Source organism: Mycteria americana, chromosome 7 (assembly GCF_035582795.1).
Source record: "Mycteria americana isolate JAX WOST 10 ecotype Jacksonville Zoo and Gardens chromosome 7, USCA_MyAme_1.0, whole genome shotgun sequence".
In the NCBI taxonomy this organism is placed as follows: domain Eukaryota; kingdom Metazoa; phylum Chordata; class Aves; order Ciconiiformes; family Ciconiidae; genus Mycteria; species Mycteria americana.
Window position 1 is genome coordinate 53,511,915 of NC_134371.1, and position 24,870 is coordinate 53,536,784.

Consider the following 24,870-nt stretch of genomic DNA (forward strand, 5'->3'; position numbering starts at 1 on the left):
AGCCTGCTTAGCACCGGTTTCGGCGTCCCTCGCTCAAGTGGGGCGTCCTCGCATAGTATTTCCTTGTTGAAGGTTAAGATTTGGGGTTGGGGAGGAGAGTTTAAGCTTCTGTTGTGGCGTCTTGTCTTTTCATGGCTGTAAGTATTTCCAGATGGGGATTTAGACACCAGACGTAACAATATTTCCATATTTGGTATAGCAGTAGCCTGCATTTTTCACATTTTTCTGCTCTGTTATCCAACCACAAAGCATTCTTGACAGCTTCAGATGTTGTTAAATATAGCCTTAACTTCTGTTCCCAGGGCAGGAAATTCTTTGGAATTCCTGTTTTTCACGCAATCTGTCTATCATGATTTAGGAGAATTGCGCTGGAGGAGCCAACTGGCGTTATACTGCAGTTCGCTCCTTTATTGAAAAAAGCCCAGCGGTGGAGCCTGCTACCCAACGGCGTTACAATAAGTCCCCATTCCAGGGATTTTTCTTTGCAAATGAGGTTATTGTTCCTAACACAAGTGGGGGGGGGGGGGGGCGGTTTCGGTCGCCTTCAAGGCTGGAAGGTGGCGGAGCAGATTCACAGGAGAGGCGAACCTTTGCAAAAAGACCTCCGAAGCCCACGAAAAGCGGCGGGGGGAGGGGGCGAGGAGACAGTGGAGAGGGAGGGGATGCGAAGAGGAGGGGGATGTGATTAACCTGTCTGCGTAGCATTTCCATACAGTAAGTGTCTGTGCGCGCCGCTCGTAAAGGATGGGCACTTGGGGAGGGGAGGCGGCAGCGGCCCCGCTGCTCGGAGGGGCGAAGCCCAGACGTCTCGTCGCCCGCCCGGTGCCACAGCCGAAAGGGTTACAGAAAGGACCGTTTCACGGGGACGGCGCGCACGGCTGCGGTAAGTGCGGCTCCGGGGCTGCTCCCGCCGCGCGGGGCCGGGGGGCGCCTGTGCGTGCGTGCGCGCGCCGCCGGGGGGGTGTTGCTTTTTCGGTGTGTGGGAGAGCAGCGGGGATAATAAGGCGGCCTTGTTGGGCCCCGCCGCAGCCGCAGAAACGGGGGCTGTTGCTGTCCTGGGAGCGCCGCTCCTGGACGTGGCTTTGGCCGCAGGAGTGCGGCGGGGGTCGCTGCCTGCCGGGGCGGCGCGGGCAGGGGCGCGCACCATGGCGGCCCTGTCTGCGGCCCGGCCCGGCCCGGCCGAGCGGCAGCGGCAGCGGCAGCCTTGCGGGGGACCGTCCCAAAACGTGCCGCGTTCTCTCTCGCTTCCCCGGCGTGCATCTCTCTCTGAGCGGCTCCAGCCCCGCGGACGGAGCGGGGCTGACGGGCACCGCCCGCCTTTCCTGACCCTCCCGCAGAAACCGCCGCGGCTCCGCGCAGCGGCAGCACGGGGGGAGCGGCACCGGGACGGGACGGGACGGGACGGGACGGGACGGACGGACGGACGGACGGGCCGCGGTGGGACGGGGCGGCCTCTCCCCGCGGGATGCCGTGACCCCGGGGACGGAGGCGGGGGCAGCGCCACGGGTGTCCCCGTCGGAGGGACACCGGTGCCGCTGCCGGCCCGGGCTGCGGAGCCCGGCCCCGTCCTCCCCCTCCTCCAGCGGTGTCCCCGCGGCGGCGGCCGTGCCGGGCAGGAGGGCTCCTGGCCCCAGCACTGCCATCGCTCCCCCCGGCGTGGCCAGGCCCGTGCCCGGGCCAGGCCTGACGGAGGGCTCCCGTTGTGGGCTTTTTTCCCCCCACAGTTTATTGTCTTCGCGTTTTTCTTTTCACTCAAGTAAATCAGATCCACGCTTTATTTTGTGGTGGTTTTGCGGTTCGGGAAAGGCGATGGGATGAAAGCTCCGGGCCTCTCTTTGCCCAGAACTCGCTCTACAGAAGGCGGCAGTGGTTGTCTTCATCAGTCGTATGCCTCAAAATTTGACCAGAAAGGACAACAGCTGAAGGGGAAACTCAGTCTTTAGTTACATGCAGCTATCTCCCGAGACTGCCAATATATACCATTTAGTGCCATTTCTGATGACAGGAGTTATTTTATGTATCCATTAAGAACTGGACAGAGACCACCGGCAAACTTAGATGGTTGCCAGTAATGGTAGTAACGACTTTCCATCCCTACTGATTTGGCTGAGCCCCAGCTGGTGACGAGGAGGAGCAAGGCTCGGTCCCATTTCCAGACTCTAAGCTATCCAGTACGCCAGGCTTCCCTTGGTTTTGTAGATGTATGGTTTTTTTCTGTGGTACTTTAGTTTTAAGATTCTTAACAGCTGTTTTTAGATGGAGACTCTGGCTGGTGCTTTTTTTCCCAGGATGACTCTTTACACAGCAGCATTGTGATCAGGAGGAACAAGTTTGTGATTCAACACACCTTGATTAATGAAAATTTTGAAAACTTTTCAAAAATGTTGAAAAAGCAGAAGGAGCTGGTACACCAATGCATGGTTAAATTGGCCAGTTTTGCTTTTCAGGGATTTATGCAAACACTTGTTTATTGAATTACATCTAATTTAAGGACACGCACCAAGCGTTTTGCTTTGATCTATGACTTTCACAACATTCACCAAATGCCGCAGGAAAAGTCAATGAATAGCGCCTTTTCTCACTTGGTTTCATGTCTTACCACACATTCACACAACTTTGATGGGAAACTGTAACTGAACCTACATTTGTTCAAAAAAAGGTCACTTCGAAAGCTTTGAAGCACCTTTTAACAAACCTGTCCTGAATTTCAAGTAGTTGACAACACTTGAGATGGGTTGAGTTTCTTTGGAGTTCAGGTTAGCCTGTGACCCTTTCATAGGCTTTCCCTGCACACATTTCCCTGTCACAAGCTGTGACCCACCATTTACCTTCCAGGCTGTGCCTACATCTCCTGGATGCATGCCAGGAAACAGGAGAAAGTTTGGAATATCTTCCTTTTTAGGTTTTGTTCAGTGTAACGTAATGTTCCAGACCTTTGTTATCCTAAGTGAACTGGGAAATACTCCCTGCCTCACGTCATGAAGAGTATTTTACTGGCTTCTCGCTTTTTGTGCTGTAGGCAATTGCCGTTTGTCAGGTAAAGTCTGCTGGGAGCTTGGCTAACGCAAAGCAGGAATTGGAAACAGTTGGCTTATGCAGCAGGTACTACAGATTTACTGAGTATATCCTGTCATTTTCACAGGCCTGTGTCTCTCCAGGGAAAAGACTTTCCAGTGAAACAAATCAAGAAAAAAAATAACCAAATGGTTTATCTTCCCTCTGCCCAGCGTCAGTTTTTCGTGGCCATGCGTAGGGACCGCCAAGCAGCGTGAAGTGCTGTGTAGGACGGAGGCTCCTCCGGGTGCTGGTGCTCCCGCTGACAGTAAGTATCCAGCACCAAACCGGAGCACAGCAGAGGTTTACAGCCGTGTGAATTCTGGGGAAAGAACTTGCTAAACCCAGCGTCCAGCCCTTTTTTGTACTGTGTTCAATTTCCTCTTTCTCATTCTCTTTTTCCTCTGCCCATCCCTCGCCGCATGTTTCTTCCGTCTCTCCTCCTCTTTCTTCTCCTTTTCTCTGTTCCAGTCTTCTTCCCTGTAGCCTTTCCTCTTCTAATGTTTACCTACCTTGGGCTGTGCCTCTCCCGCAGCCCCTGCCAGGCCGCTGGTTCCTGCTGCACTAAATCAGTCCTCGCAGAGTCAATGGCTCCTCTCAGTCACTCACAGGAGGTGCAAATCCAGTGGGGCAAATTAAGCATAGCGACGCACAGGCAGAGCGGCCGAGTAGCCAGAAGGCTTCAGCAGCTAAAATTCAAGTGGGTTCAGATATTTGTTTTCTTGCTTTGATTTGCTCAGAGTTTATGCTGAATTCTTCGAGTATGGCATTTCCTATTTGTTTTCTTCCTCTTTCCTACTACCCTCCTTTTAGCTGTGCTCATGCCTGTCAGTTTTTGTACAGTCTTTGCCTTGCCTGTGGTTTCTAATATTCGGGGGGTTTTTGCTTTGCAGTATTTGTGCACTGAGAGGCACTTTGCTTTGTAGGTGCGCTGCGTTTTCCTCTGGCTGCTGGCAAGGTGTCGCAGAGGTTCCTGTTATGTGGAAGTGGAAGGGGGACTGGTGAGCCTCCTCGCTCTGCAGGGAAACAGAGAAGGAAAATTTGCAGTAATATTCAGTTGTGCTCATTGCTGCTTCAGTGTGTGAATTGCACTGCTATACAGATATACCTTACGCAGACATAAGGGACATAGCAGCATAACAGAGGTAAGAAGCATCGCTTCTGGCGGTCAGCGTGTTCCTGTTGAACCGCTGACCGGCAGTACGTACTGCACGGCTTTCTCACCCCAAGCTGGATGCAGAAACGCAAAGCAGTTACAGCCAGCTCCTGCTTAGTTCCTCCTGCCCCGTCAGAGACTCAAAATACCTTTGTCACTGTCATTCAAGGATCTGGCATTAACTTTATGTTAGTACCAGCCACTACTGTTTCCTCAGTGAGACAGGTGGATTACTTAATATATATTCACTTACTCTCATGCATGTGTACTTCAACACAACATTCAGAAGATGCAGTTTGCATCAGGCACATCCCTATAGCTGAAGTTTGCAATGAAAAGCCTATTGCAGGCTTTGGCTCTCCATGCCACAAAAAAAAAAAAAAAATCAGGTGGTCCTAGCTAATACCTGGCTGCACATGGATTTCTTAGTCATGTCTATTGTTTTCATCCCATGCAGTGATGCAGCTTGTAAATGGTAGCAATATAGCCTGAAATCTCTTTATATATTCCAGAAAAAAAAATTCACAGCTGTGTCTCCTGAGTTTTGTGAAGGAGGCTGAGGCATCAGGAGCATACACAGGTTCTTTCTCAGTGTCAGCTGAGATGAAGGTCCTGGACAGGGATCCCACCCCAGAGAGTTAATCATCCCAAATTACCTCAGTAGAAACTTCTTATCTTTAAATTTTAGTCCTCAGAGTGCAGCATTTCCCAGTGGAGCAATGCATGCGAACTGACATCTGTTAAGATGAAATGAGCAAGCTCAAAAGAAAATTGCTCATGATCGCAAGGAGTTACTGGAGCTAGCTGAACCTGATTGCAATCAATCGGGTTGTGCCCGAGAAATCCTTGATCAAAGCACACTTCCAGGCTGTGGTCTGTAATGGTTGTCAGCTGCTGTCTGCCTCAGTCTACAGCTTAACTGCACTTTGGAGACAACCGCCTCCTGCTTTTATCTGTGTTGTGGGACCGTGTGCCCCAGAATATGCTCTCTTTGGTATGTTCAGGTTTGCTTGTTTGTTTTCTTTTTCTACATTTGAAATACATGGCAAACTCTTCTTTCCCCAAAGGTGTTTTGTTTTATTATAGTTAATAATCACAGCTACAGTTCCTTATGGTTAGTCTGTGTCAAAGCTAGGGGAACCCTCTGCCTTCCTGCTGTTCAGGACCTGATGGAACAGTTTCTTGTCGCTGATACCTGGACATTCAAAAGACTTGCCTAGCCTTTGGTTTTAAGAACATGTTTTTGTAGCTATTTTCTTGAAAAAAATGAGTATTGTTTAATATATCTTTTTCTTTGCATGCAAATAGAAGGGGAGGCCTGATCTGGCAGGATGCTGAACGTGCTCTGCCACACAGTGAATTCTGTCACTTACTGTGCTTTCCAGGCTAGCTGCTGGAAATGTCACAGGATTAATTTCAGAATCCCCTGAGGTGCCTGTTGGCTTTGTCCAGAATCATTACTCATTCTCTGCTACGTACACAAGCTTATTAAAACACGGTGAGACCTTAGTTGTGTTTGCTGCATTACTGTTTATTTCCATTCTGTTCCATCTGGCTCTTACCCTTCGCCTACCACTGTGTTACGTGAGCACCTTGCAGTGGCAGCTAGCTGTGTTCTTCTGTTGTGCACGCTTATTTGATGGCACACGTGAGCTAACCGATGCGAGGAAGCCAGCCACAACCTCCTCCGTGGCTACTCTGCTGCTGGAGATCAGTTACTTGCGCTGTTCTCTGGCTTGTGCCCCCTGCTTCTAGTCCGTGATAGTGTAGTGAAAAAAGCAATAGCAGACAAAATAAGTAGACACGATGTCATCCTTGCAGATAGGGAGGACTTGCAGGCAGCCAATAGATCATGTATGTGTTTTAAGAATGTTTGTGGAGATGGAGTTATGATCCAAGAATGTGCAAATAGCTGCCCATCCCAGTCTTGCGTGCCTGCGATTAGGGAGAAGTGCTAAACCATCTCTGGACTTGATTAGCATCCAAATCTGAAAGATGTGTCTTGTGCTGTGGAGCTGGTTGGGGTGATTTTTCTAGGGGAGTGAAGAAGAAAGTATGTGAATGGAATCTCTTCCTCACCTTATCTCTGCTGGGGGCTAAAATAAAACTGGAGGGAGCTGGCTGGCGAGAGCTGGTGGGCTGCTTTGCGAAAGGGCCCTCACATGGGCTCCATCCAGCAGACAGGAGCGAGGAGCCCGGGGGCTTGCGCAGCCCCACGGGGAGAAGGGCATCTCTGAGTCAGCCGGGAGCCTCTCTGCTGCCCGCTGTTTTCCCAGGGACTGATGTCCTCAGGAAGTAAAAGGTTAGCAGGGGGCTATCAGCAGACTACTTTGGTGCAGAGACTTTTTTACAATTGCATTAATGTATCTTTTCCTGTTGTTGTACAGAAATTATGACTCCTAGTGTCAGTGTTGAGATGAAAGCAGGAGCTCTTTTGCGTGGAGCAAGCATTAAAAGCTAGCTGTTACGTTAATCATAAAAGAAAATTTGTGCTGGCTGGCGGCTATGTACTTTCAGAGAAGTTTGCTTTTGTGTTGTTATTTTTCTAACTCTTTGCACTCATCTGTATCCTTTTGTACACAGCCAGCCACCTATGTATCTGTCACTGTCCTCTCTTACTGCCTAACCTGGGGTCTGCTTCTGAAACTCCCCACGAGCTCAACTTTTAGACTTACAGGATAATTTGGGATCAGAGCAGAAAAATGGGAGGTAGGATGGGTCTTTCAGGTGAGCAGCGTGTGATAACACGATGTTTGTAACCGGTTGTGAGAGGAGAGCCTCTGGTTTCAAGGAGTGGGCTTTTTCGGGATGTACCCGTACAGTGTTTAACAGTGCCATGTCAAAATAAAAATCATTGATTAAAAGTGCGCCTTACTTGTGCTGCTAAAAACACTTCTAGTTTATACATGCTGAAAACAGTAAATATTTAATGTACAGGTTTACTTTTCCTGGTTTATAGAGAGCTCAGTGGGCCTGACAGAGCAGCTAGACAGATGTGTTTATAGCGAGCTCCCCGGGCGGGTACAATGCTGCAGTGTTTGGCCTGCGAGCACCGCAGGGGCACGCTTAAAAAAATAAGTGTTCCATTTACATTGGGGGAAAAAATCCTGAGAATGTTTCTATTAATACTAGCTGGTGTAAAACCCCAAATTCTACATTTCAGGCCTTACATATTTCAAAAATAGAGGACTAGATGGTGGTTGGTGAGGATGTGGGGTAAGAAACGTTTCCCCGCTTACGTAGCCAGTGAAAGGGACGGTCAAGGTGGCAGTTCTTCTTGCAGGAGAAGAGGGTTGTTGCTGACGTGCCTCTGGTGAAGACTGGGTGTGAAATTAAGAGTTCAGGAGTGAGCGGAGCGGGGCAGCAGACCCTGTGCAGGGGGAAGCGTGGGTGGGCGGGGGCACAGGCCAGCGAGGGGTGCCTGTGGTTCTCCACGGACTAGGAGCTGGGGCTCAGGACCACGACTGAGAACCTGGACGTTATCAGCGGGCATGTTCCTAAAAGGTGAGATGCTGTGGGGAAAGCAAAATGTGCAGAGCCCTCCCCACGCGATAGGGTGCACTCACCTCCCACGCCTGCGAGGTGCTGATGGGGACGGTGGGAAATCCACTTCCACATTCAGGGGGATTTTTTGCACATTAGCTTTGATCTTGGCTAGATCTTATCCGAGCGCTAGCTTCTGATCTCAATTATACTGACGTTAAAGCTGATTTATCTGGTCAAAATTAATGGCATTATTTAATTAGCACACATTAATTAACTGAAACAACTGACATTTGAGTTTCTGGAGAGCTCCCAAGGAATGGGTAGCTGCATCTGCCTCTCTCTGATTCCCTCAGAAGTTATCCTGGGCTGAGAAGTCAGTTTATTTCAATAAACTGATTAAACAGCTGGCAGCGTTTTAACTCTTGAAGAAAAAAGATTAACTTTTAAAAAGGGATTCTTGGTCTGATTAACTTCTCAGGAAAGTTTTCTGTTGAACAAAAGTGGAGTTAGGAAGTAGAAGTCTGTATTAGGGCTGGCTAAGCACTCTATGATTAAATATAGCCATATATATATATACATACACAATGTAATAGTCATCTCAGTGTGTGAATAAAGCTAGGAGTCCTGGTGAGGTGGTTTTGCTTTCCCATCAGCTTCACCTGCAGAGGGACATCTTTCCCCAGCTGCAGGTGACCTGCCATCCTGGTGACACAAGGGGATGGGGCCATCCCATGGGTACCTGCTCGGCGCGGGACAGCATCGTCCTGGTAAAAGCAGGTCGGTACCTCTCCTTACTGGGCCCTTCCAGCACAGGGCCACCGGGCTGCCGTTGCCCTCGAGCCCTGGCTGGCTGCAGCTTCCTTGTCGTCTGCAGCTTCCTTGTCGTCTGCAGCTTCCTTGTCGTCTGCAGCTTCCTTGTCGTCTGCAGCTTCCTTGTCGTCTGCAGCTTCCTTGTCTGGCAAGTACTACTTTGGCCTTGTTCCTCCTACTGTCTGAGGAGCTAACCGGTTTTCATCCAGAGAAGGGCAGATTAGGGGCTACTAAGGCACGGTGAAGGATTGTTTTAGTTGAATTCTGCTTATCTACGGGAAGGGAGGTGTTTGCCTGGCAGCTTGGCCATAACCTGCTCCTGGAATTGCCTGGCCATAGACCACCCTGTTGCACCTGGGAGCGTCACGAAACAAGTGTTCCGAGAGAAGGAGGATCCCATAGCGAGCGACAGCACTAGGGGCCATTGCACATCCAGAAGGAGAAGTGGCAGAATACGGCAACTCTTTCTTTGCAAGCTGAATTACAGGCCGTGTTTCAATATGGCCTGCTCGCACCTCTTTACCGTGCGTTAGTTGTGAGCACCGATTCGAGCAAACCCAGCCATCTTACAAGGACCCAGACTGAGATCCATTGATTCCAGCAGCGGCGCTGGCCCGAGGCGCCCTGCCCCGCCGTGGCTGCTCCCCGGCGCCCCGTTCCCCTGCATTTATGACCTCCTTTTTGCTGTTAGAGTGGCACACGGGCCTGCAGTAAAACAAAGGCTCCAGCCCGGGTCTCCCAGGGGCAGCAAACCAGCACATTAACCCACTGTGCGACCTGGCAAGGACTTGTGACTCTGGATTTTATGGCAGGATACCCTTGCCTGAGTATCGCGCGTTCAGGAGGCTGCACAGTTGATGCACAGTCAGCTCCTGAAGGGCAGCTGGCATGATGACAGTAGACTTAAAAAATGAATGAATTGTCAGCTTCAGTCTGGATGTCACCATCATTTTAATGCTAATGGACTCTTTCCTCAGCCAGCCTCCTGTCTGAATGGGGAGCACAGAAACATCCCAATATTTATGGGATTTTAACTAGATTAGTTACAAACCTATAAAGCAAAGAAAGAGACAGTTCATCCACTATTGGGGAGGGGAGTGTTAAAAATGCCACCTCAGATAAAATATTATGGGAGTTGAGTAACTGTAAATAAGAACCTTGCCTATGAAATAGCTTCTTATGTGAGCTTGGGATGAGGGCCAAGAGAACGTCTAGGGCTTGGGGAAATTTATTAGCCCAGATCAACAGGATTTCTGGGACTCGGGAGATGGGGTGGCAAAGAATTTGCCTGTTGGAGTCGGCACTTCCTCCATTCATGCCTGCAGCGGGAGTTTCACTTATAAAACTTTCAAGATGGTTCATTTGCATTTTTTGAATTTTCTTGGTTCTCATTAGCAGCTGCAGTTCTGTCCTGAGACTTGGGAGAGCTGGGTTCAAGCTCTGGGTTTCCACAGCCTGCCAGTGTGGTCTTGGACAAGTCATTCATCTCCCTGTGCTTCAATGCCCCTCTGTAGAGAGGAGATAAACATTATTTCCTGCCTCACGGGGATGCCAGGAGAGCGTGCCAAATTCGAGGAGGCATTCGGATACCTGAAGTATGAGTGAGAGTACCCTGGGTGCTTACGAATGACAAGAGCACATACAGAGCAGCTACAATGCACAAGTTGACCCCTCGCAGGGGGAGGAATGGCATTTGGGGGGGGGGGGGGGGAGGGATGGGTCTTCCCTTTGATCCCAGTCATTTTAGTCACTGCCGTGATTCTCCCTACCAGGCACCTTTCTTTTATATCCTTGCCAGTGCAAGCTGGCTGTCCTGATGGGGTCATTGGTGTCCTGATGATACTAGGGTCATCTTGGCTATGCATTCCCTTAAAAAAGGAGCACGCGCACATCAATAGCACACAACCTGGGAACCCACCGCCTTTGGTCTGCCCCACTTCTCATCTCTCTCATTCCCATTCGCGCCCTTCTGCTGTTCCTTATGCTATTCCTTACCTGTATTCAGCTTTCTGTCCAGGTTCTTCTAGCGCGTTTCCCCTTCTGCATTTGCTTCGGTATTTCTGCCTCCACCTCCATTGTCACTCCCACATTTTGTCCATGTTTTATTTTTCTTATCTTGTTTTTGGAACCCATTTTAGCCTCTCCTATGTATTTCCCTTTTCCTCCCTCTAGTTCCAAGAGCTTTTCAGTAAACAGCATCCCTCTGCTATTCTGACTCATTGCCCACTGACAGTGGAAAGATTTCATCATGAAAGCGATGCAAAGATCTCCCAGTTTAGAGTGCGGGCTAGGTTAGGATGACCTCGCTCCGCCCGGCAAGTGAAGAGCCACGGTGTCTAGTTTATTTGCCGATGTTTATTTGCCAGTTTATCTCACGTTCAGTTGTTCTTCTTTCCCACACCAGTATAAGTACCTGTGTGTGTTGGGGGGGTGCTGTATCATGCCCTATATCATCCTGCTTCCCTACGACGGCCGAGATGGTAATGTACTTAGCCGAAGTGTGGGAAAACTCTCAGACTTGAACTTCGCTTTGTATTTTCATGCCATATGAAACTCGTTGAATGTTTGTCCTTCCCCTCACGTGGCTGCTGCCTGCTCTTGTATTGCATTGACATATGTGAAATCTATTTGGTCCCCGTTTTAATATGCTGCTTACAGTATAAATACAAAAGCAGACAGTGCCTCTGAGGAGAAATAAATGTAATTGTGGTGGTTGTTGTTGTTATAAATAGTGCAAAGGACTTAGAAGCTATTTAGCCTTTTGGGCAGGAATCACAAGTGTTCTGTGTAATATAATCTTAAGGCTCTCGTATTTAGCTATAGAAGCCTTCCCAGTCGTGATTGGCCCAGTTCACTCATTACTGTTTGGCTTCAGTGCAGGATGAGGATGCTCTGCTCTTCATGGGCATGAGGCTTAGCCCCCCAAAATGCGGTGTGCTAGATCATATGCCCGACCTGTACATGCATATAGCGCCGTTATTCACGCAAATTGGGCATTTGCATGTGCAACTGGCCTGTTTGCATAAGAACCGTGGTATTTCCACACACAAATTTCTGAAGTTGGTTCCTAAAATCAGTGCTGCATTTTTCCTCTGCTGGAGTGAAATGCAAATATTTATTTATTGACAGAGCTGGAGCTGATCGTTTTCCCTGTCCAGCTCTGAGCTGTCTGTTCCATCAGATGAAAACAAGTAGTATTCTCATTTCTTTTTAAAATGCATTTGTTCATAACTGGGTTAAAAACAATTAGTGCGTGCTCTCTGCCAGCCCCAGTAGAGTGCTATATATATTTGTGTGTGTGTGTATGTATGTATGTATATGTATATCAAAAGGGGCTGAACGCCCAGAAATTCTCTTGGCAGCCCCGCTGTCTGGTTAGAAAAGGAAGTGAGCTACAAAATTTGAACATTCAGTTCTGAGACTTGAAAGCTTTCAGGATTTTATTACTGACTCAACAGGGTTTTCATTATGTACGTGGCCAAGAGGAGAGGTTTACGCAAGAGGAACATATTGTAGTTGAATATGTTTGTAATTTTACACATTGTTAAATAATTGAGATAACTAGATGTCTCCTAAATGGACAAAATAAATTGTTAGCAGCAGTGTCACTGTGGCACAGGCAAGTCAATACAAAAGAGTGGCTGCCCCCCATCCGAAAGCTGATTTCCAGTGCAGAGGGGTCCTGATCCAGCTGATGAGTGACATTTTGCTGTTGGTGTGAATGGGAGCCATCTTTCCCTCAGCTTATGTGGAAGCCTCTAGCTGCCTGTCAGTCTCGTCTCTTCTACTCCAGATGATAGCATCCTCAGCTTTTTTCTTTTTTTTTCTTTTCTTGCTTTTTAGTAACTCAGTGCTATTTAAACAGCAGTTTGAGGCTACGTTTCTTCTGCTCTCACTTTCATGTAGTTTTAGGAAGGAAAATATTTTGAGAAGCAGATTATCATGCAAAGAGAGAAGGAAGGAAGATTTAAGGTGTAAATACAGACCGAGGCTGTGTCCCGCTGTCCTGCTCACCTCCTGCAGCAGGGGATGTGCTGTCGGATCACACCCTGCGGCCAGTCAGCTCCGCCGCAAACCAGCTTGACAGCAAAGTGAATTCCTGTCCCACAGACAACATGCTCCCAGCTAATTTTGCACTTGTTCATGTGATGGGTATTTATTCTTCATTGTCTTAAAAAGGTATTTATTTTTAAACCTCTGTGGTCTCTGGTGCCATGCAGTCTTAGTGCATGTGTTCTCATGAAACTACTGTCAGCGGGAAATGCTATCTATATGTGCCTTTGCGTTTTACCCGTGGGAAGCCAAGGCACAGGGAAAATATAAGATCACTGGATAATTCAGGCTGGAATTCAGAACCCAGTCTGAACCTCTCTCGGTCCCGTTCATGCCCAGCGTCTCTCCCGTGCGCACCACTGTGAGCAGCCTGGCTCTGCCTTCTGGATAACCGCCCCGCCGGTGCCGGGGGCTGCTCTTGGGCCCCCCGGAGCTTTTCCTTCTCCAGGGTGACCAAGGCTTCTCCAGGCTGATGGCCATCTTCGCTGCTGGCTCGTGGCCGGTGCGCACGCAGGAAGCCTGCCTCTCCATCGCTCTTCAGCCCTATTGCAGCCACTGAGTGCGGGAGGGAGGATTGTTGGTTTCCTTTAGCGGGCACCGTGATGGTGTGCTCAAAGCTGCACCATGGCTATGCTGCGGTCCTGCCGCTGCCTGCGACAGCAAACTCCGTGGTCACTAGGATGTGCTTGCCTTCATTTTTGGTCTTTTTAAAAAGTTATATAGCTTTAGGGCATATGACATCTCCAACTTTGTAAATCAAGCTGTGTAGCCTCTCATTTTTGCCTGTGATTTGCTCCATTTGTTCTGTCGTGTATCTTCATGGAGAAACATCTACTCTTACTGTTCTTGCAAAAGGTACGTGTGAAGCAGTGTTTATCGCAGGAACAGCCCATCTGTGGCACTGAACCGCATGCAGGTCAGCAAAGTTCAAAGGTGTTTCCTTGCCGGTGCTACATAATTAGTCTCACTGAGGGTAAACAGATATGCAAAACAGATCCACTTGTAATGTGGGAAATGCAACATCTGCCTGCCCAGCCACGTGTACCAAACAGAGGAGTTTACTGGCTTTTTTCCACTTACCCCTCTGTTGCTGTGCTGGGTGACCTGTGGCAGGGCTGTGCGGCGGTCGGGATGCTCACTGATGCTACACCCGCAGCAGGAGGTGGGAGAGCCGGGGCTGCGCTGCTGGGCTTGCTGGGGACGCGGCGGGGGGCCCGGGGAGGTAACTGTGCTGATGCCCAAGAAGGTAACTGGGAGCCCGTCACGGCTCCCTCTCTGCCTCGCTGTCCTCGGCTCCCGGAGGTGTGTGGTACTTGCCCAGTGCCTGCTGGCCTCGACAAAGTTTTCATTTGTGGATCTGCTAGACTCAAGACTGCGGGCTGCTCCTGCTTTATAGCATAACGTTTTTGTAACGTTGTTAGGCTGACTTTCTTATTAAATGCACTTTTTTAGTCACTTTTGCCTGCTAGTTCGCCCTCTATTTTTGAGTCCGTGGGATCAATTTCAGCCAACCATGAAAAGAAGGTGTTTGATTCTGAGAGATTAAGCTGGAGGCAGAGCCCAGGAAGGCAAGCAGCCAGAGGGAGGAGGGATACTCTGCCGATGCCCTGGGAGAGCTGGCGGCCTGAGCACAGCTCGGGTTAGAGGCTGGAGGAAGAATCCTTGGTGGGGAGGCGGAGGGAGAGGCCGTGCACACCCTAACCACAGGAAGTGCCTCCTTGGCACTCGTATGGTCTTCAGACACCGGAAAGTCCAACCGCAAGACACAAGTCCATAGGAAATGAGGTCTCATTAGTTCCAGTGCCCACAACTTGCTCATGGCTCCACCAGCGCTTCCAAGCGTTCAGTTTGGTCGAAGGGCTACTGGAAACTGGGCAGATGCCTTCCCTGAGTCACCCTGCCTTTCTACCTCCCCAAGGTCGAGGTGCTTCGCAGGCCAGGGCACTGCTGGAGGAGGTGATGTCCAGCTGTCCATCGTCATACAGGCATCCAACCCGTGTCTGCTGTGCTGGCACGTTGAAATCCATCTGGATCTTCTTCGTGTTTTTGCCAGAGATTTTACTAACCAGAAAAACGTGGCATTATAAGGCGGCTGTACCAGCTCATTATTCATATCCTCTCCCTGGTGAGAAAGAGCCAGAGAGCATGTTTTAAACGTAGCCCATGGTCAGATGGTGTGGGGAGTGCTGGAAGCCTGGGATGGTCTGGCAGAAAAAGAATTTCCCCTTTTAAAACCACTGAACAGTCCTTGTTCCTCCACACTCCAGCTGGTTAGCTTGGCCGTGCAGCCCGGGCACAGAGACGTGGCCGGATCCGCTCCCGATGCCTCCCAGCACCCCTGGGTGAGCTCTTGCTGCTGCCTTTGCCACCACGGGTGAGGGATGGGCTCTGCCCTGCCTTTGGCTGCCAGAGAAGAGGGGCTGGGGGCCTGAAGGGACGTCCTTTCCTCATCCCTTGCTGGCAGCTTTGCAGCTTATTCGTGGTGCAAAGAAATTGAGGGGGGTGTTAACGTTTCGGAGGGAGGGTGTGCATTCGCACCGGGAGCAGAGGCAGCAGGGCTGGGCAGGGGAGAGGGTCAGTGGTGCTGCCCAGTGTTGGTGCTGCCTCTTGGGCTTGGGTTCCCCTCGGGGGTTTGCCGCCGCTCCATCACGCTGTGCCCAGGGGATTTACGGGAGGTGGTAACGCAGTGCCTGGGAGAGGCTGTGCGGCACAACACACGGTTTAAAAGAAAAAAATAGCCCTTCAAGAGCATCACTAGGGAAAAATTATCTGAATGCTTGGACAGCCGCTGTTCAATACATGCTAACGGCAGCTCAGATTTTGTGGAGCCGAAAGCACTGCCAAGACTTTTCCTCCTGCCTGTGTAACGCTGCACCTCCACCTCCCATCTCCCCCCCCCCCCGAAACACAACAGCCCTGTGACACAGAGTTTTCCAAATATGATACATTTCTCTCAAATTGCTTTCAAATGTTCCTAGCAAGAAACTGCGCTACTCATTTTGCCCGTGGCCCTGCATGGCCGGCGGTGTCGTGGGTGAGTGTGGCGGGGCTGTGGGCACAGCCCTGGCTCAGCTGGCGGGGAGCTGCCGGCCACCATAAGCACAGCGTCCCCCAAAAGGTGGGTTATTGCTGGGGAGGTGCCACTGACACCCTTCCAGCACTGCCCGAGCCATCCTCTCTGCCTGGCCACCACGCTGCTGGTTTGAGCGCTGTGCCCAGCTAAAAGAGGCAGCCGGCAGCTCGGTGGCCAGCTGCAGCTGGGAAGCGTCACATCTGGAAAGGGCGTCTGAGCCGCTCCTGGGGATGAACCCGTATGCGTCCCGGGGCTGAGCCAGTGCACCCCTGCTTGCAGGAGGGGTCCCCGTGCTCCCCGAGGGTGGGGCGGTTTGGGAGGCAGGGAAGCAAAGGTGACTCGAGTGAATCCGCAGAGCTCGGCCGAATTATAGTGAAACGCCAACGGCATCCTTCGACGCTCCCGCCCCACGTCCTTTCCTCCTGCCTCTGTAAATAGGCTCCTTCTTAAACGGGAGAGGAAGGCAGCGCTTCGATATCAAATCTAGTCCATTAAAAACAAAGTGATGAAGGAGAGATTTACCTTCTCTGAGCCCACCTGTCAGTGTTTGCAGTTTTACTATCATATTTTCCAACATCTTCCCAGTGTTTTTCTCTCCTCTGTTGCTGTACACAGAGGCAGAGGAAACTTGCCTGTGCAGAGGAAAAAGTGAACCAGGCTTTCTCAGATGTTCTAATAAACAGCCTGAAAAAGCTTTACACATTGATCCCATGCCACTTTAGTCATCAGAGGTCTTATTTACAACTGTAGCTTGCTTAAAAAAAAAACCAAAGTAAAACACTGTAGACCTTCTGTAAGTACAGCTCACCTGGCTGCCTGAAAAAAAATCTCCAAAGAAAATTGTAAGTAAGATCAAAAGAATATTGGGTTTTTTTAAAAAAACCCAAACCATTAATATTGTCTTTTGGAGAAGAAGGTACCATTTAAAAATGCTAAATGAGTGTAACAGCCCTAGCACCCTCTGCGTGTTGCCTGGCCTCATTCCATGATGCTCATAAATATTTGAACCCTTTGGTGCATTAATCCTTTACAGCAAAGCTGTTAGCCTAGAAGGGCTGCAGCCATCTGAAACCCCATGGGACAGTCTGATAGTTCACATATAGGGATTTTAGGAGGTTGTTTTTTTTTTTTTAATTATTATTTTTTGCAAACGGGGACGAGTGGAGGGGGATGAGAGGGATGCAGGGAAGGCAGCAGTGCTGCGGTGCCGGCAGGGCGTTGTGTAGTTGCCTGTCCTTGGCAGGCCCTCGCAGAGCTCTCCTGCTGCCCTCGCAAACCGCACGTGGAATTTCTCGTTTGCTTCCACTGTTTGAAGGCAAAAATTAAAACACCTTCACTGGAGAGGACTGAGGAAATGGGTTCCGATAGCCACAACAACAGCGTAGCACGGGCGGGTTAAGCAGCCCCGGAGTGATTTGGAGCAGTGCTAAGACTGCTCTAAATTGTTCAAGCTATTAACAAATTGTAGGAGTTGCCATCCTGGAGTGCACTGGGGTCCAGCCAAAACCTTCTCGTGTCCAGTGAGTTGCTGGCAGGTTCCCTGCCCGGCGATGGCACAGGAACCCAATCCAGCAGAGCATCGCCTCGGCGTGGGCCGGGGTCATCTGCCTTGGCTGTGTTGGCTTGCCCCGAAACTCCTCGGTAGGGAGGGTGACACAGCTATTTTTTGGAACAGTTTTGTTCCAATTGGAGGAAACAAAAAGGTCAGAAGCCAAATGGAAATTGAAATGTAGCATCTCTCAAAAAAGAAAAAAAAAAAGGAAAAAACCAAAGGTAAGAAGGTGAGGCAATTACAGCATGTTTGTTATCAGCTATCACACTGAAAAGATCCAGCGTGAGGCTCTGAGTTCATCTCGAGTACAGAGGAGCGGAATGATATGCAAGTGTTTTATTTCATTAGGAAAATCAGCATCTAATCTGTGTGGGAAATTGTAAACTTTTTTTCCACAGGAGTCCTGCTTTTTAAAATTTATTTGTTTGTTTGCCATCATACACATTGTGTTAGTTAAATAAAAGTATTTTAAGTCAAAGAAAATATGACGCAGAAGATTCAGTGTGCCATTTGATAAACAATGGGCTGCAAGTTGTCAAAAAAAAAAAAAAAGAGGCAAGTCTGGCACATGCTGAATCCATTCCTTTCTGTGCAGGAAGAAAAATAACAATTTATTTCCCATACAGCCGAACTCTTTCACAATCTGCATTGCTCAAAGCTCAAGTAATGGCCAGCAGCAGCAGGGACGTTCGTCTGTCGGGATGCTCTTTGCAAGCAAAGGTAAGTCAAGTGGTATGCTGCCAAGCTCTCGGTGACCCCGCGGCCGAGACAGTGGGTTAGAAGCAATATTGTCTGCGTCTTCATACAGGGTTAATTAGTTTTCCCTGCCAAATAGCAGTGGGCAGCATCTGAAAGACGTTGAGTGCTTTTCTCTTTGGGCCAGGTAGCCTACTTACGGTGCTGGTTTGGCCAAAGGTTGCTTATGTGCCTCGGATGCCTAAAATGAGTTGTTTTACAGCATTACCGATTACTGACTCAAGATGGTGATACAAACAGTGCAAAGTTTGGATCTCATCTTTCTGGCTCGTGTTGGCTGACAAGTTAATCTTAAAATAGCCATTATCTAATGGGGAAAATCCCACAGATCTAGACAAGTGAATTATAAAAATAGCCACCCTCACTGGTAAGAGTCCCAAAGTCATTTCTGAGCCATGCTGTGGCTAAGGGCTGTGGACATGTACCTGTTATCAAAAAAAGGAGCAAAAGGCTGGCAGGAGTGCCCCTTTAATCTGCCTGGCATCAGTAAATACCTGCAGGTCAGCAGAAGATGTATTTATAGTTGTAACCACATGAAGCGAGAAAGCCTACACTTGCCCTGTATTTTTCCATGAAAGAGGTGAAGTAATTCAGGGCTTGTGAATAGATCACTGTTCCTGGACCTTCTTTTTTGACCCTGATTCCCTTTATATAACAGTCTTCTGTTCCTCCTGTGGATATGGTTTTTTTTCCGGGAAAGTTATTTTTGGAATGATGGTTTATAGTTGATGTTAAAGCATGCAATAAGGCGCTTATATATATTCTGTGTGCTCACGCTTATTTTATGTGATTGCAACCAAAATTCAGCCCATTTGCTTTCAATTTTCTTTCCACGTTTACACCTGGTTTTGTTTCCTTCCCATTATTAAGTTTTCCAAACACATTGTTGGACATCAAGGATTCAATTCAAAGTCCAGAGCTGCAATAATATCTATTCTGTTTGTGCAAAAGTACTGATGTCTTAGTAACTTGTCACATTATGTCATCTACCTAGGCTTTTTTTCTGAGGGGGGAAGCTAGTGAGCTATTTTAACATATTTATATGCACTCAGAAAGACAAGGTAATGAATGAATGTATATTTAGGACCTACTCTGCTTCCCCTTAAACCCAAGAGGGGAGGAGTAGAGCAGGGAAAGAGAATTCTTTCTACTTAGTTTGTGGAAACCTAAATCTGGCCTTCCTACAATTAAAGACCAGCAATCTCAGTCTTAAAATACTTATGTACTGAAAAAGCTGAAATTTTAGCAGATAGTGACTTCACAGCACAAGGCCACATCATTATTACGTAAGAGTACTCTGGCTATCTTCATTTCGAGATACTTTCAGAACACAAGAATGAAAATACATTCTGGCAGAAGGATGGCGACTGGAAACTTTTGCTGGGAGGGTGCTGTTGAATAGAGGCATGTTTTCTTTGCATCGTTTCTCTACTTCTTGAAAAAAAATCTAATAAAGCTCATTTTGCTGAGGGAAGAGATACAAGGTCTTCTTGCAAAGGTTCTTCTTTTTTACTGTAAATGATACTCAGACTGGGATGCTTGCCAGTATCATTATGCTCCTAAAATCTTGTTTAGGCATACAATCAGGTTGGCCTTGCCTTTTGGAAGTATTGAGCATGTAGGTTTTTCAAATTCAATATAGGCTTCAGAAGCCTTAAAAATCTTTAAAATTCTTAACTTCTGCTTAAGTGCCTTAAGGCCTGAACTTGGAAATGAAATGCATGGAAGGCTCCACCTTGCTCCTAGTCAGAGGGAATGCCTCTTTTGAACAAAATCAGGTTCGGTAGCCCACATTTGAAAAAGCCCTGGAAGCTTATGGTGTCGGTGACTTGTCCTGGGGGTGAATAGTGCTGGGGCTTGTACTGGTTTTCTTTAAGGGATATTTTTACCCTTGTTTTGTTTCCCAATTCAAGAGCTTTTTTGTGAATGAGATAATCTGTTATTTTCAAAACTACAACTAGGTACTTTTTAGACTGTTGATTTGATGCCATTTTTGGTACCCATTATGTCTTTCCTGTAACTCATTCCCAGATCTGAACAGATACTCTCCAACATGTGGTAAAGTAATTTTGTCTCTGAAGTGTATATAGATCATTACAGACTGCATCCCAGAGCAGGTGTCCATGGATGGGGATGACCATTTTCCATCTGTTTGTTTTATTCCCTGGCTTATTTGTCACTATTAAATGATTACTGCAGTGACAGAACTCCCCAAGTATGCATTACTGAATTTCTATTTCAGCCGGCAAGCAAGACGATAGCCCTTTGGCATGCACACAGCCAAGGGAAGACAAATATGAACAAAGTGGTGCTTTCAGTTCCCATATCTTTGCAAGACTGTTTTTTTAAAATAACCTTGTAAGGCTGAGCAACGAGCCTCCGCCAATGCAGGCTTGGCTGCGAAGCCATTGAGGTCAGAGGCGAAACTAAGTGGAAAGCGGGGTGGAAGAGGGGTGGCCAGGAGAGCTCTGCAGGTGACGGCCTGCCCAGGGACCGGGCGAGGGGACGGACGCAGGCTGCGCCCGGGCGTTGGAGCTGCCTCCCTGCTGCCCAGGTCCTCTCCTGCCAGCACGCCACGCTGCGAGGAGCAGCCAGCTCCGCGCGCTGCGCCGCGGAAAGGCAGGGGTTGTGAACCGCGTTCGAAGTCCAGGTGAAGGCAGGGAGCACAAGCTCAGGAGACCAGTTGAGTTCAGCTCAACGTGTGTATTAAGCCAGACTGATCAGACAAAATTATATGACCAAGCACTACTTCTTTCTTGGTTACCGGTACCGAGTCAGTTAATAGCATCAGCTTAACTTATAAAGTCTATTTTTATTCCGTTGCTCAGTTCCATTTAACTATAAATATTCCACAGTCTTAAATAAATCCCATCAGAAACTGAAGTGCTGCTATAAAAACATGGCGTTATTAGGGGCACATCCTGATCCCTTGTCCCTAAAAGCATTTGGTGCTCCCCAAGTGTAGGTGAGAAAGAAGCAAGATACCAAAACACGTATCAGATTTAAAGAGTAAGCTTTCAATTGACACATCACTGAAATGATGGGGCTACAGGTTACAACAAGTCCAGGCAGGCCACCAGCCCAGCTGGCAAAGTGCTCCCCAGAAGCCGTGGGTCAGGGCAGCGTTAGGGCCGGGAGATCAGAGAGCACCGGGGCTGGAACCAGGCTGGTCTTATTTTTAGAGCCCTGACTCAGTGCAGCCTGGAACGATAACGGCTGGGAGGTTTCCCATTGACAGCTGCTGGCTGCTCCCCACGGGCAGGGGCTGCTCCCCGCGGGCAGGGGCTGCTCCCCATGGGCAGGGGCCGTTCCCTATGGGCAGGGGCTGCTCCCTATGGGCAGGGGCTGCTCCCCATGGGCAGGGGCTGCTCCCCGCGGGCAGGGGCTGCTCCCTATGGGCAGGGGCTGCTCCCCGCGGGCAGGGGCTGTTCCCTATGGGCAGGGGCTGCTCCCTATGGGCAGGGGCTGCTCCCCACGGGCAGGGGCTGTTCCCCGCGGGCAGGGGCTGTTCCCCATGGGCAGGGGCTGCTCCCCGCGGGCAGGGGCTGCTCCCCATGGGCAGGGGCTGCTCCCTATGGGCAGGGGCTGTTCCCTATGGGCAGGGGCTGCCCTCCCGGGGGCCGTGGCTGCGGCTTGTTTCGAGTCAGGAGCAAAGCAGCCAAGAGGAGAGTGATCTCTCCCACATCCTGGTGCACCTCTGGTGCCGGGGGTGCTGGTGCTGCAGAGTGGTGGGCACTGTTGGTCTCTGACACCTCTCTGCAACTCCTGGTGTATTTCTGCTTTCCAGCGGTGTATTTTTTATGAATCTTAGATTTTAAGAAATCGCAGCGTAAAGGTGGATCTCTGTGCAGACACCTTCTTTGTGACCCTCTTCCATGCTCCGATGAGTGTGAAAGCTGACGGGGATCCCCTGAGGTGGTGCATGGGGTGGCAGGAGGGCTCTGGACCTGGGGGCCAGCGTCGAGAGCGGCCATCTCACACTGGCGGCCGGCACGCACCTCTGCCAGGAGAGCGGGGAGATGAAGGAGCTGTGTGCCCTGGCACGCCATACATTAGAAACGAATGACACCGGGGGAAAATTCACTGGGAAAGGTGTTTGCACAAAACACCTAGAAGCCTTTCAGGCATTTTTTGAGGTGGGGACAGGAAGGCATTGGGGAAAAAACTGTGGGTTGGAAATGTATTTCCAACTATTTTTAAAGTAAACAAATTCCTTTTGAAGTTGTGGGCTTGTTGCATAAATTGTGCATTTGACAGAGTAAGTGGTGGGATGTTATGTAATTACTAATGTCCCTTGAATATTTGGTTAACCACGATATATAATCCCACATGCAGTAGCCTTTCCAGGGAGAATTTAGATCTACCCTTTGGGCAGGATTAACTGTTACTCTCTTGTTTCAGCAACTTTTCAATTATTTGATTCCAGCACAAGGAGTTTTCCATTTTGGGGAAAAAAAAAAAGGTGTCCTTTTGACATTGACTTTTAAAAACAAGTTCCATCCTGTACCTGCGTGTGCTGAGCTGTGAGGTGCAAGGGCGGGAGGGGTGGCAAGGGTGTCCCAGCTAAAGACCCTGGCTCTGTTGCAGAAGTGGATTTGACTTCTTTGCTCCTTAGGCCCAGACACACAGAAAATGCATTAGTGCAATGCTGAACTCTGCGTTTCAGGTCAGATTCTTGCAGAGATATTAACGTTTGAGAAGGTACCCATCCCTAACCCGCTTCTCCTACTGGCATACGAAACATACCCACCCTGTCCCCGCGGTTTTTCTTCTGCCTGTTACTTTATCCTCACCCTCCTTCTCGGTTCTTCCTAGGAAAATCTCCCTTGGTTGGCACCCTGGAGCCTGCATGCACCGGGCTGCATAGGCTCGAGGCAGAAAGGTGATCCGCTCTCCCTAAGCTCGGTTTTTCTCTGTGGGGAATGACATATCCTTGCGCTATCACCCTTGCTTTGCAAGTTTAAAATATTGCTTGAAGATTCAAGCATATGCACTTAGGTGATTGCCTAAATCAGAGTTTTTCTTTGGTGTATTAAAATACAAAGACAGGCCTATGCTTTCAGAGGAGTTTCTCTAAATGGTATCAGTACCTCTCTGCTTAGCTTTACAGCATGCATGTATAAATTTTATTTGTATCCAGCAGTTGTTACCCATTTTCAGCTCATTTGTTGCCTGGTTGGGATTCTCATCTTGTTCTTCATTACTGAGGCAATACACGTCTTAGCCAGAGCTACCCGATGGTGTGGCTTGCACGGACGCTGAGCACTCTTCCCGCACTGCCTCGCTCTCCTTCCTTCCGCTGGTACTTCTTCCCCCATTTTCCATCTTCATGACAGTTTGTCTCATAAATGCACTCGGGCGTCACCGGCACAGCTCCTCACTACTGCTCCGATACCAGAGGAGAAAACGGGCTCTGTAATTGCTATCTTTGATACCTTGTTTTTCAAGACATTAACTGCAAATAAAATAACACATTACAGCCACTTACCAACAGAAATTCCTACAAGCAAGTTAAAAGAAGATCTTAGCTCATTGGAGTACAATTTGAAGCTTAGGAAAATGTCGGCTGTAAGCCTTTGCACTCTTTTGTATAAAATAAGTCTGGGTCTAGTTTCCAAAAATTACTTTAAATACATATTAAATACATATTTCACTAGAGATAGGCCTTTTTATAACCTGCATAGGTTACAAGAGCAAACTTTAACAAGCTCTCAAATGTAGAAACCGTGACAAGAGCTCTGGTGCCTTTTTGGATGTAGAAACAGGGTGGCAGTATGGTGTGAGGCATTTCAGTATTTAGATATCTGCAATAGAAATCCAGTAGCCCAAATATTTCAAAATGTGTATAATTTCTTGTTTCATTTGCCATCTTCACATGCTCACTTGAAGGCTTCCAGCTTTGGCTTTTTAGGTTGGTCCAAGGTAAGTCAGCTGAAATGGTACATACTGCTAATCACACTCTGCAGAATTAACTGGGGATAGGAATAGCGTCGTTCCTAATCAGCGTGAGTAAACATTTATCAAATACTAGAAACAAAGATTGCCAAATCCATTAATTTTCATACTATTTGGAAATAGAAATGGCTTTCCCTTTGGTAAATTGGCAGTGCCCAGAAATTTGCTAGGTGCTTTAATGGAAATTCTCTTATAGGAGATGGCACAAGTTTCCTGGCCAGAGAGCTTAATAATCCAAATTTAAGCAAGACCAACAGCTGAGTGCTTCCGACAGAAGTGGGGATGGAGAGCAGGGGCCAGAGCCACAGACAGCAGTTTTGGGGCCTGGGCACCGGCTCTGGATGGGGATGGTGGTGGCTGCCATCTGAGCAGGGCAGCGGGGAGAAGTGTTTTGCTACTCCTCAGCCTTCCTACGTGTGCGGGGACCCGTCCCGTCCCCCCAGCCAGCTCCTTCGGCAGCCCGGCCTGCGAGCGCTCGGGAGAAGGGTTAAGTTGTATCGCAATGCGACATAACTTCTTGAGAAGCTAATGCAAATAACCGAGCATTACTTTGCATCGCGAGCAGGCTGGCGAGAATGAGTTTGAGGAGGGATTTAAAAGAAAAGACGTGGCAAGCTGAGCAGAATTAGCAAAACATTTCCTTATGGAGAGGTGGTGCAGAAGAAAGAGAAGAAAACATCAGTCTGGGTGAGCCTGAAAGGAGCACCGGGGATGTGTATATAAGAGATGGTATGAGAGTCTGATGAGACCAGGGCTGGATTTTCAAAGGAGGAGCAAGGAGTGGATCTGCAGATGGTAAAAACATTATATATATATATACATATATATATATATACACACACACACACATACACTGAGGCCAGAGGGACCTAGGGCAGCTCCCACTGGCTTTGGGCTTGCTCTGAGAAGCCCAAACCTGATGCAGGAGCATGAAGAGCTACAGTTTTGAGGGATCCCAGAGACAGGCGACTTCAA

At 48.8% G+C, this 24,870-nt stretch overlaps 1 protein-coding gene across 1 annotated transcript in view; it reads left to right on the plus strand.

The window, feature by feature from the left end:
- The first annotated feature begins 101 nt into the window (after nt 1-101).
- The window catches only part of DDAH1 (dimethylarginine dimethylaminohydrolase 1), a 112,900-nt gene continuing 88,131 nt past the window's right edge, over nt 102-24,870 (plus strand). Inside the window, exons 1-2 of the mRNA XM_075508473.1 lie at nt 102-493; nt 703-883. The gene's annotated coding sequence lies outside the window, so the exon portion shown is untranslated. The remainder of the gene's footprint in view (nt 494-702; nt 884-24,870) is intronic.